Source organism: Chinchilla lanigera, unplaced genomic scaffold (assembly GCF_000276665.1).
Source record: "Chinchilla lanigera isolate Chin_1 unplaced genomic scaffold, ChiLan1.0 scaffold00029, whole genome shotgun sequence".
In the NCBI taxonomy this organism is placed as follows: domain Eukaryota; kingdom Metazoa; phylum Chordata; class Mammalia; order Rodentia; family Chinchillidae; genus Chinchilla; species Chinchilla lanigera.
The window spans coordinates 23,821,891-23,826,483 of NW_004955430.1; the positions used below are offsets into that span (position 1 = coordinate 23,821,891).

The following is a 4,593-nucleotide window of genomic DNA, read 5'->3' on the forward strand; positions in this document are numbered from 1 at the left end:
CCCTTCCTTCCTTCCTTCTTTTTCTTTCCCTCCCCCCTACCACCTCTCTCTTTCTCTCTTCCTGTGTTACTGGGGATTGGACCTAGGGCTACTGAGCTACAACTCCCACCTTTTAATTTACTTATTTATTTATTTTGTTTTTTTGAGACAGGATCTTGCTGTGGCTGGCCTTGAACTTACTATGTAAGCCAAGGTGGCCTTGAACTTGTCACAGTCTTCCTGCCTCACTTTCCTGACTGCTGGAATTATAGATGTGGGCAACCATGACCAGCTCATGATGAAAAATTTTTACCTGATTACATGATATAAATCTCTCCAGAGTCATCTGTTACCTACCCAGGAGGGGTTTGTGTGTCTTCAACATTTGGGGCCACGCTTTAAAGTTCAGGTGAATCATTGTGTAGTATTGATAGTAATTAGTTTCAAAGGCCCTCTAGGTGGTGTTATAGCTTCAAAATCATTGATATCTCTAGGCTATCTCAGTATTATTTATGATTTTAGCTATTTTCCTCAAAGTTTCAAATTTTCTGACAATCACCTGATTGCAGCACCTAGAAACAGAACTCAGAGCTTTGGTCTGTTCCTCTGATAAATACATAACTAAAATAAACACAGGTCTGTGTCCCAGCTCTAGTTGACAGTCTTGTTTTCAGAAACTTGAGCTCCTTCCTTTTGCAGATGTATGTAAAAATGGACACTGATATAGTTGGTACAAGAGCAGCAGCCTGTCTCCAGATCAGGGAGAAAACAGCCTTCACCCTTCCTTTTGGTGGATGAACTACACTTATTTTGTAGTCAAGAGAGGTGGGCAGACTGACCTTAAAAGCTGGGAGGTGTCTGGCAAGTTTCTTGTTAGGGCCTCCAGATTCATCCTAGTATTGTATATCTCCATTCCTGGCAGTTAGAAAAACCATGGGAACCACCTCCCTTTTAAAATGATGGCTCTGGGGCCAGAGAGGCAGAAACTGTACAAGGCCATGAGCTTGTTGGGCAGAGTAGGGGCTGGAGGACAACACAGGACTGGGAGCAAGTGCTCACTGCGTTAACACCAAGAACCTACCCACATGAAAAGGGCATGAAGTCACCAGGAGCAGACCAGGAGACCTAAAGCCTCCAGAATTACTTGTGACATCTACATTGGTTCTTCAAACACGAAGACCTATAGGGAGGGGACGAATGAGCCCACTGAGCATGTATGGCACCGTGCAGGTAAGAGAAAGGAAAGCTAGGTCCACACCCTTCCTGGAAGGAGCTCTCTACCTCCCGGCTTCAACCTCATAGCCACCTCACCAGGAAAGCTTCTGCATAGTTCTCAGCCAGCTTCCAGGCTGGTGGAAGCAGAAGTCAGTGGAACTGTGGTCCCCAGAGCTTGTCAGTGAGCAGGCAGCCACAGGCTAGGAAAGAAGGTCAAAGAGAGGTCTCGAGATGTGCATGGTGCCAGGTTCTCCAAAGCCAGATCCTGCAGGTGTGATGCTGGTTGCCAAACCCTTCACTGGCTGTCAAGACCCTGCAGGCTCAGCTTCTGCCGCAGCTCTCACAGCCTCGCTCAGGTTCTGCCTGTTAGTCTCCATGATGACAGGCAGGTCGGGTTCTTGTTTAGCAGCTTGTGCAGCCCCTGTCGGGCCCAGGGCAGCTACAGCTGGTCAGGTGAACACATCATGAACACTAATACATTCATTTCATTCACAAGCTCCTTCCAGTAAAAGCACAGGTTTTAGCTGCGAATCATCTCTATAAGGTCCATGTCAAAATCTTTGGTGGACAGCCGCATGGAGTTGAAGCTCCAGATGGGGATGGGGATGGGGATGGGGATGAGGATGGGGATGGGGATGGGGATGGGGATGGGGATGGGGATGGGGATGGGGATGGGGATGGGGATGGGGATGGGGTCTTCCAGTGGTGGCTTCCCCAACAGCATACGCAGTAATGTGCTCTTTCCACAGCCGTGTAGCCCTAGTACCAACACCTTGCACTGCTCTAGCTCTGCCAGAGCTAGTTCACCCTTCCTCATCCTCAGGGTCCCAATCATCCTACAGAGGGAGGCCAGCAGGTTCTGCACCCCACCAGGCCTCGCTGTGGTCCTAGCGCCACTCCTGTCTATGGCTAGAACAGGCTTTCCACAGGATGAAGAGCACTGATCTGATCTGAGCTGTGTATGGCTGTGGTGCCACCCAGCGCCAGTACCAAGTGTCCCAGCAACCGTAGCACCATCTGACCAGGCAAGGGGCACAGGTGTGGGCTGCACTGGTGGAGCCAGACCTCCCATGAAAGATGGCCTCCAGGTTATTGCTGGGAATTTTCTTCAAAACAGACGCCATACTAGCCCCTAAAGCATGCTTAAGTAAATGTAAAACAACTGACATTATCCCATGCATATTATCAGATCATAGCACAATGAAACCAGAAATCAATGGCAAAAGAAACCACAGAAATTATGTAAATACCCTCTTGAATAAACAATAGATCACTAAAGAAATCAGTTCCTAGCATCAAGTGATAACATCAGTACAACATATCAGAAATGATACGACACAATGAAAGCAGTCCTGAGAGAGAAGTTTATAACTATGAATGCTCACACTGGAAAAACAGAGTGAATCCAAATAAATAGCTTAATGATATACCTCAAGGTCCCAGAAAAATAAGAATAATTCAAATCCAAAGCTAGAACAAGGAAGTAAATGATGAATATCAGAGCAGAAATTCATGAAATGGAAAGTGAAAATAATACAAAAAAATCAGCAAATTAAAAAGCTGGTTTTTTGAAAGAATAAACAAAACAGACAAACTCTTAGCCAATCTTACCACAAAAAGGAAAGAAAAGACCCAAATCAATACAATTAGAAATGAAAAAGGTGAAATCACGACAGACACCACTGAAATCCAGATTATTGGTAACAACTTTAAAAACTTGTACTCAATAAACTGGAGAGTGTAGAAGTGGATGGATTCCTAGATATATGAATTATCAAAGCTGAACCAAGAAGATAATATAACCTTGAATAATCCAATAACAAACAATGAAATTGAAGCAGCAATTAAAAAAAAAATCCTGCCAACTAAGAAAAGTCTAGGTCCTGATGGATTCACAGTAGACTTCTATAAGCTTCAATACTTTTCAAGCTCTTTAATGAAATTGAAAGGGAAGGTGTTATGGTTGATACACTGTGTCAACTTGGGGAGTCTACAGGTTTGGCTAAGTGATTCAGCAGTTCTACATCCTGGGGTGAAAAGAATATGCCTTTTCTGCTCTAGGATGTTGTTCATTGTGTCAGGGTGAGAAGTTTAGAAGGTTAATTATGTGATTTAGCAGGGGGCCAGTGTGCTTACTTTGTATTCATCCCGAGCCTGTGCAAAAAGAGGGCATGGAGATTATGCGAGTACATGCCCCCTGGGTGGGAGTAGCCTCCTTACAATACAAGGGAGGGAAAGAGGCGTGCTAGCTCTGCCACTCCCCCCTTTGCTCTTTTTGCTTTGCTATCTTCTGCTGCCATGAACGTTTGCCCTCTGCCATGTGCCACTCTGCCTTGGAGTCAGCCAAATATGGACTAAAACCTTCACAAATTAAATAAAGCTTTCCTTCCTTAATTTTGGGCACTGGGTATTTTGTCTCTGCAATGAGAGAAAAGTAACCAACACAGAAGGTGTACTCCCAAATTCTTTCTTGGAAGCTATCATTACCCTGATCTCAAAACCAGACAAGGATCCCAACCAAAAAGAGAACTGCAGACCTGTATCTTCAATGAATATAGATGCAAAAATCCTAACAAGATACTGGCAAACAGAATGCAATGAGTCATCAAAAAAGTCATACAGCATGACCAAATAGGATTCATCCCAGGGATCCAAGGATGGCTCAAGATATGCAATTCAATAAATGTAACACATTACAGAAACAGAAGCAAGGACAAATATCACATGATCATCTTAACAGGCACAGAAAAAGCCTTTAAAAATATGATATGGCCAGGGATATAGCTCAGTGGCACAAGTGCCTGCCTGGCAAGTGCAAGGTCCTGAGTTTGATTCCTGGAACCAAAAAAAAAAAAAAAAAAAAAAAAGATATGCTTTCATGATAAAAACACTGAGGAAAATAGGCATTGAAAGACCTTATCTCAATCTGATAAAAACCACTGATGACCAACCTTCTGCCAACACCACAGTAAATGGAAAAAAACTGAAAGCTTTTCTTCTAAAATCAGGAGCAAAGAAAAGAAGTCCACTATCACCACTCTCATTCAATATAGTAGGTGAAACTTTAGCCAGAGTAATCAGGCAAGGGAAAGAAATAAAATGGATATAAAAAAAAGGAGATTGAGGGTCACGGCACGCATTAGCCTAGGTCGCCATTACCCAGCCACTGGGGGAACATGGACTGGTGCCCCATGCCCCATGGTTATTGCGGGGTGCAGAGTGAGTTAGTCTAGGTCACCATGACCCAGCTACCAGGGGAACATGGACTGGTGCCCCATGCCCTGTGGTTATTGTGGGGCACATGTTAGTCTGGGTTACCATTATCCAGCCACAGGTGGAATGTGGACTGGCGCCCCACACCCCGTGGTTACTGCGGGTCACTGCACAAGTTAGTCTGGG

At 44.6% G+C, this 4,593-nt stretch overlaps 1 pseudogene; it reads right to left on the reverse strand.

Moving 5' to 3' along the window:
- Positions 1-203: 203 nt before the first annotated feature.
- Positions 204-2,265, reverse strand: LOC102026455 (annotated as a pseudogene).
- Between the last annotated feature and the right edge of the window lie 2,328 nt (positions 2,266-4,593).